General features: G+C 26.8%; 1 long non-coding RNA gene across 1 annotated transcript; it reads left to right on the top strand.

Annotated features, from left to right (window-relative positions):
- The first annotated feature begins 313 nt into the window (after positions 1–313).
- Positions 314–901, top strand: LOC106327481. The gene is made up of 3 exons (XR_001267452.1): positions 314–424; positions 510–806; positions 886–901. It is a non-coding gene; the product is annotated as an uncharacterized LOC106327481 (long non-coding RNA).
- The last annotated feature ends 7,360 nt before the right edge of the window (positions 902–8,261 follow it).

Below are 8,261 nucleotides of genomic sequence, written 5' to 3'. Positions count from 1 at the left end.
ATTTTCCATGTCAAATTAGATAAGGAATCAAAAGGAAAACTATAAAAATGGTAAAAATATATATATTAATATGTTAATGTACCAAATAAATTTATAGAAAACTGACATTTTAAACCAACTTATCAATGTACGTAGGTTTGTCTTTTTCTATATAACATTAGTTCATCAAGCTTTTTCTTCATATAACCCTAATACATCTAGAAACAAGAGAAGTAGGTAAACTATACTTTTAAGATTATTTATTATGTGTATAAGAAAAACCACACGCACTGATCAGTGTTGGTTAATAATAAAACTTGTTTCATGTGTTTATATTATAGCTATCATGTCAATTTAAAGAAATCAAAATGGAGCACGTCGTGGACGTAAGTCAAACAATGAGGCAAGAACCACAATCGATGGTGAAACCAGTCGTGAAGGCCAGGTAATTATGTTATATAATTTTTTCTGCAGTAATCAGCTGTATAAATGAGATATTTTAAGTTAACAACTAGAAATATGTACTTTAGTATCTGTGGAAAGACAGAAACTGTCAAGTTATGCTTGAACTTGTCATTGCGGAGTTAAGAGCAGGAGACTACCATAGTAGAATGCCCGATGCTGCTGCTAAGAAAAGAATTGAGAACAAATACTTTGAGTTGGTGGGAGAAAAGATTTGTTGGGATCCAGAAATAACTAACAAAATTGGTTACCTGCGTAAACTATGGAGTATTAATGGTCAACTGATAAAACGCACTGGAGTTGCAGTTGATCAATCTACTGGACAGATAGATATGATGCAAACTTGGTGGGCTGATCGGATTGCAGTAAGTCTTTATGCATATACAATTAACTATGTTCTTATTAAAAATCTAGTAACCTACATTTTTATGGTTATCTCTGTAGGAATATGGAAACAAAGGATAAAAGACTTGGCTCCCGTCAGAGTATAGGTCAGATAAAAGACTTGGCTCCCGTCGAGTATAGGTCAGTGTGTGTTTTTCTCTTTATTTTATATACAAATTCTTGGATATATCATCTCTTCAAAAGCACAAATATATATACTTTCACTAACACAAGTTTTTGTTTTGTAGTTATGAGCTACATGCATTGTGGCAATTGAAATGGACGTGGCAACATGAAGCGTAGACCAAAAATCTTGTTTACATTATTTATTATTTTTTAGAGTTAGTTATCTAATTATTTATTGTTTGAAATTTTGTTCCTTGTTTTGGTTACCATTCACTGACAATTTGTTACATTCCCTCTCTACAATTTTTCCTTCTAATTAATTCCATATCATTCCTTTAGATTTTTTTTCCTATGATTCCATTCATTTTTAAAGTGTATGATATTTTTATTATAAAAACTGTTTTTCGATATCCTATAGTATTATTTTTCGATTGATTATGAACTAAGTTCACCAAATTAGTTTTATCAATTTAATGCAATTAATGTAAGGTCTTGATTGATCCGTGCTCTTAGAGTGGGGTTCTTAGCTTTTAACTAAGAAAAACTAAGAACTGTCTCTTAAATAAGAGATATAAAAACTGACTCTTAACCGAAAAATGTAAAAAAAAATGTCAATTCATGAGTTAAGAACTTCAAATTAAGAGTTCGGGTTAATCATGCTCTAAAGTTACGACTTACTATTTCAATTAACGTATCCCCTAAAAGTAATATTATTATTACTTTTAATAAATTAAAATTATTGTAATTAATTATCACCATTAACTATTATTATTTTATTTTTGAATGAGTATATAATTTTTTTTTAAATATATTTTTAAAATAATAAAATGAAAAATATCTTCAAAGTATTTTGAGAACTTGTCAAAATATAGCTTTTGCAATGTCATACCACTTTGCAAAGCTACACCTATACTTGAAAATGTAACATTTAATTGAACATTGGCTATAACATCTAATACAAAAACCTTACTGAAATTTCCAATTAATAGAAAACTCAAATTAAAATATGATCCAATTCGTTAGAATTAGAAACAAAATGTGCAAAAAACACACAATCTAATACAATAAAGTTGATTTTTTCTCCATAGGGGAAAAATGTCACGTGGCAGGCAAGGAATTTTTAGTTTTCGAATGATTTGGTTATTTTCGGTGGGCTGGACCTTTTCCTTTGTGTTTTGTTTTTATTTAATTTTTATTAACATGATGAGGCCCAATCTGACAACTAAACAAAAAAAAATCCAGTTAAACAAAAAACTTTATGGGTTAGATTTCTATTTTTATCCGGGGATTCTAGATGGTTTCTTATCGTGTGGGTCCCGCGTAGAACCCACTTATTTTTTTAGAAACCGGTTACAAAAACTATTAAATAGTAGTCGGTATTAAGGGTTTCTTACACTGTTCGCGAGCCCCACTAACACGTGGCGGCTCACGATTGGTTCGTTTTTTTTTTTAATTCGAAAAAAAAAAAAAAAAAAAAAAACTAAGAAACCCCACTAACACGTGGCGGCTCACGATTTGGGGTTTCAGGGATAACGATGCTCTTATTTGTTTAATTGTTTTCAACTGTTTAAGAATATTTCTAAATTTCATCCCACAAAGTCAAAAATTGTCTCCAGTTATTTTGGTAAAGTAACTTGCAAAATCTTGACTTCCTTTGTTCTCTATGTCTCTTTAATGTTTGATTGATATTTTTGCAGATGAGGTCCTGCAGCAACAGAATTCGACATTGAAGAGACTCTTAAGAGGCTCTTGCTGCTTACAAAGCTTCTTGAAGAGAGCATTTGATGCTCTCAAGAACCTGACTGTTAACTTGGTTTTAACTGCTCATCCTACTCAATCTAATCATTGGTCTTTGCCGCAAAAGTTTGGGAGGTCTGTAGACCTTTTCCTGAGTGTCTACGCTTGATAACTGATGTGTTTTGCAAAGAACTTTACTCCTAATGATTCATTGCCTAAAGTTTAATGATTAACAAAGAACTTTACTCACTGATAATTAGAGCTCGATAAATCATTGCATGTGTTCCCTTCTCTGCTATTTTTCTTCGGGTGGAGGCCAAGAGCTCCAAAAACAATTAGAGACTGCATGTAAAATTTTCCTGGCCAACTTTGCTCATCTAATGGAGCAGAATCTATCCATTATGCTTACAAATTAAAGTTTAGTTTTTTTGGTTGCTACTGCACCACCCTAGGACTAAGATGTTGTTTAACCATTGCAAGGAGATCTCTTAGTGGTTAAAGCTGTGAGGGAGGTGATGAATCTGATTTCTACGAATTAGAGCAATAGCTTTGGCACAAGTACTGGATGAAACTTTCCATTTTGGTGATGAAATATTGTATCATCTTGGATTGTGCTTTGGTATGAAGATTAGTGATTGTTAACGGGATCCAACTATTCTGGGTTGGGAGATTATTTTATTTTTATTTTTTGACAACGAGCGGCTATCATATTACTCAAACTTGAGGTGGTCTGGGTAACCAGACCGGAATAGAACAATCAATGAAATATAACTCTCAATGGAAGGATCTAGCAGTCCTAGCTAAAAAATCAAAAATCTTGTTTTGAGCACGCGGAATATAAGTGATCTTGAAATCTGGAAAGCATATCTGCATAATATTTATCCTCTCCAATTATGTTGCAAAGCTTGGCCAGGCGTGAAGCTCTGGCATGTCGAATGTTGAAGCATATTTTTCATCGTCCATCGTAGTGCTTCTACTTTCGAATGCAAAGCTAATTAGCGTCGAAAAAAGGTTGGTGATTATTACAAATGAGATCATGATGTGAAAAAGATATTCGGGAATTTTAAGGCTTAGTCATGTAAATATATTTATGGTACCTCCTCCATAACGAAATAGCTATTTTGACACAGTAGGACACACGATAGCAAGCATTTCTTCAGTCTCATATAAAACCTAATATATAAAACTTAAAAACACTGCAATGATGCATATATCCTTAAACTAACGGTGTTAAGTCTCGAGTTACTAAGGCAAGCCGTTAACAACCAACACGATAGACCCAAGAACAACACAAGAGCAGGATCTACACAAGATCTTCTGAAACATCTAACATGTTTAAGCTCAAAATAAATTAAAACTAGCTTCTCAAAAATTTGAACTTGGCACAAGAACTCTGGGAATCAAAAAGTCAAAATAAACCAAAGTTAATTTTTTTTTTTTAAGTTTTAATCAATCAAAATGAATTCACAACCAAGATTTTTGAAAAACAAAATCCAAAAAATATATATCAAATATTAAAGAAACTTTAATTCTATGTAGTAAAGTGTATTTTAGAATATCTTATAAAGCTTTTAAGCTTTCATCACCATTAACAACTATATATATATAGAAAAGCTACGTCAAACTTCAATACATTTTCTTATGTATAAATTGTGTAAAATCTAAATAAATAATGATTTTGAAATAATACAAAATTTTGTACCGAATTAAGCTGAAAAAACTTATAATATAAAAATTATTATTTCAAAAGGCATATGCTATTTTTTGTTTATATAGATTTGTTCCCATGTGTTTTAGGTTAAATAGATTTTGGTTTGGACTACGATCCTAATTAACATCTAAATGTAAATTAAAGCTATTAAAAAGTTATCTACTAGAATATGCTTATAGTTTTTTTTGTTAAGACTAAAATCAACTCTTTAGAAGTTTTTTTTTTAACACAAGCTCTCTGGAAGTTAAAACATAATAGCTAAAGACAGTGCGACTTTCAATAATTGGTAAGCAAGCTTCTCAGAAATCTGAGCTCATACTACATACAGAAGAACTCGGGTAACCAAAAACTCCAGAACCCAAAATAAACCAAAATGTAAAATTTTAATATGTTTTAATCAATCAAAATTAATTTACAACCAAGATTGTTGACAAATATCCAAAAATATAGATCAAATATTAAAGAAAACTTTAAATCTATGTAGTGAAGTGTTTTTTAGAATATCTTATAAAAATTTAAGCCTTCATCACTATTAACAACTATATATATTGAAAAGCTACATCAAACTTCAATACATTTTGTTATGTATAAATTGCATAAAATATCAAAGAAAGTATATATATATATTTGAAATAATAAAAGATATGAATGATTAATTTTAGAACGGTTTGGATTTGTACCGAGTTAAGCTGAATGTTTTTATAATATTAAAATTATTAACCTCAAAAGGCATATGCTATTTTTGTTTATATAGATTGGTTCTGGTGGGTTTTAGGGTTAAGTGGGCTTTGGTTTGGACTACCGTCCTAATTAATATTTAAATATAAATCAAAACTATTAAAAATTATTAACTAAAATATGCTCGTAGCCTTTTACGGTTAAGAAGAAAAAAAACCCTCTAGAAGTTAAACATGCTAGATTAGCCAAAGACAATGTGGTTTTCAATATTTGGTATGATATTTGAATAAAAAGATTGTTAGAGACATTCATAATCACAGATAGAATACACACACATAAACCACCATCAATCTGACAATTTTAACATAAAATTAAATAAAATATATAAAACAATACACATATAATCTCAGAAAATACGAAAAATAAGAATGTAACTCCCCTACAAAAAAAAAATACAATCGAAATAGATGGTAAAATTTAAAATAGTATAATTTCATAAATATATTTTAAAAGACAAATATAATTTTAAAATAGTATAATTTCAAATGTTAAAAGACAAATATAATTTTTCTGCGGTTAATAATTATAATAATACACAAATAGTCTCAAAAAAATATATATTTTCATTAGAAGAATACAACCAAGATGAATGCTAAAAATCAAATATAATTTTTAAAAATAAAAAAATGAGAATATATTTTCATATATAATTTCATGATACACTAGGAGTTTTTCTGTATAATACTCTTTTTATTTTATAAGAAAAATTTAATTTACATTTGAACATCATTATTTTTATATTTTAATTTCAATGATTTTAAAAAGCCTTAAATGTATTTTTTGTAATCTTATTTCTTTTGATTTGGTTTAACTATTTCAGTTTGAATTTATTTATGCTTTAATAAATTTAAAATTAGATTATAAAATGGGCAATTCTCTTAAATAGACAATTTTCAAGTTTTTGTCACAAAAATAGACCCTAAGGAGAAAAATGACCAAAATGTTTTATTTAATAGGTAAAAAGACTATAATACCCTGGATATATAAATACAAATAAAAAAATAAAAAATGTTTTTTTATAGTTTTAGATTATATGTTTTTAAATTCGAAGTTTTTTATAAATGTTTTCTTGAAAACAAATTTTGAATTTTTTTCAAATTTTCTTTTTATAATTCGAAATACTTTTTTAAACTATTTTTCAAATTTTTATTTTTAATATTTATTTTTTATTTTATAAAATTTTAAACCTTAATTTCAAATCTCCACCCATTAACTCTAAACCTTAAGGTTTGGATTAGTTAACCCTAGGGGTATAAATGTATATTTAACTTTTTAATGAAATATTTTGGTCATTTTGATCCTTAGAGTCTATATTTGTGACAAAAACGTTTTTAGTGCTATCCTAGGGTACTTCTCTTATAAAATATATTTTAATTGTATTCTATTATATTTTATGATTATTTATTTTAATATATCTCTTATTGTTAAAATATATTCTAATAAATTTTGGCTATTTTTTTATTTAGTTAAAATATGTTACATTGAGAAAAATAAAATTTTTAATTAATCTAATGAATATATAAAGTTAAATAAAATTTTACTCATTTATCTATCAAAAAAATATTTGCTTAGTGTTGTTTTAATTTTTTATCTGTTGATGCACACTTACAATTATGTTTGGTAAAACATATATATTTATACAAAATAAAGTTTATAAGTTCACATAAAAAAATATATTTGTAACTATATTCACTATTTATCTTATTTTTTATTAATGTGAGTTATGAGTTATTAGTTATTAATTATTAATACATTATAATATTATTACCAAAAAAATGAATATATATATAGAAAATTTACATTAATAATAATATAGAAGTTAATAGTAATTGCCATATTTAAAAATATTTACCCAAAATATTTAAAGTTTTATAAGGAAGATTGTATATGTCACAATTATATTAGTGCCATTTCATATATTTTTTTCAAATTCATGTCATCTTTTATTGTTAAAATTGAATGTCGTGATGAAGCATATGCAAATCATTTCAAAATAATGTCTAAAGGATATTGACCACAAATAAAATCTCAAATACGTAAAAGATATAAAATGTGCAAAATGATAAACAAAACAAAAATAATCTTTCGGGTGCGAAGAACAAAAACACTCTTAAAAGCCCATAATGTTTAAAAAAAAAAAATCTAACCAGTGCATCTCTCTCCCTAGAGTTATTATCTCAACTAGTGTTCTAAAATACGCTATACGCTATCCGAGCGCCAAATTACCGTATAGCGCCTAGTTATCTATATGGATGTATATATGAAGTATATACGGTAAATATATTTTCTGTTTAAATGTATTTATATTACAATATTTACATATAAAAAAATAAATTTTAATTTTTATAATTTTTTTGTAAACTAATTTTTATAATTTATGAGTTAACATTTTATTCCTTTCTCGTGTATAGATAACTGAAAACTAATTTAAATATATATTCCTAAAGTGTTCATCAGTTTAATATGTTGTGGGACTCTATAACTGAATGTTTTCATGAAAAGTAATAATATAAGAGTGACGTGGTTATGCAAATCCCACATCGCCAAAAAAGAAAAAAAAAATCAAGTTTACAAGTGATCCTATAAACTAATTTATATCCCCTATATATTATTTGTGAAACATTACAACTTCTTTTTGTAGCCACATGTCATCACTAAGATGATTCTTAGAATTACTAGAGAAATAGGTTGGTCCATCTAATTATATAATAAACTTTTTATTAAACTAACCATAAATTCATTATTAATGTCAATTATTATTTCCTTAAATAAAGATTACGGAATTGCCTAATGTGGGTAAAGTATATATGACAATTAATGATTTTGAATAAAAAAGATCTGATAAAAAAAATGTATCTTCTATCAAATTTGTTTAATTTAAAACTATTAAAATAACTTTAAAAAAAAAACAAAATAACCATATTATAAAAATTTAGATTTTTATGTATATTTTATATTTTGAATTTTAAAAAATGACTATAAATTACTAAAACTGTTAAAAGTCTCACATTCAAATTTTGCGATCCATGGTTTAAAATTTGTTATGACAAAATACAAATGATTACAAAATCATATAAGTAAAAGTCTAATTTAATTAATCATTAAGATTTAAAATATATATATA

The sequence above is a fragment of the Brassica oleracea genome, chromosome C2, assembly GCF_000695525.1.
Source record: "Brassica oleracea var. oleracea cultivar TO1000 chromosome C2, BOL, whole genome shotgun sequence".
Classification (NCBI taxonomy): Eukaryota; Viridiplantae; Streptophyta; class Magnoliopsida; order Brassicales; family Brassicaceae; genus Brassica; species Brassica oleracea.
This window is presented reverse-complemented; position numbering and strand designations above follow the sequence as displayed.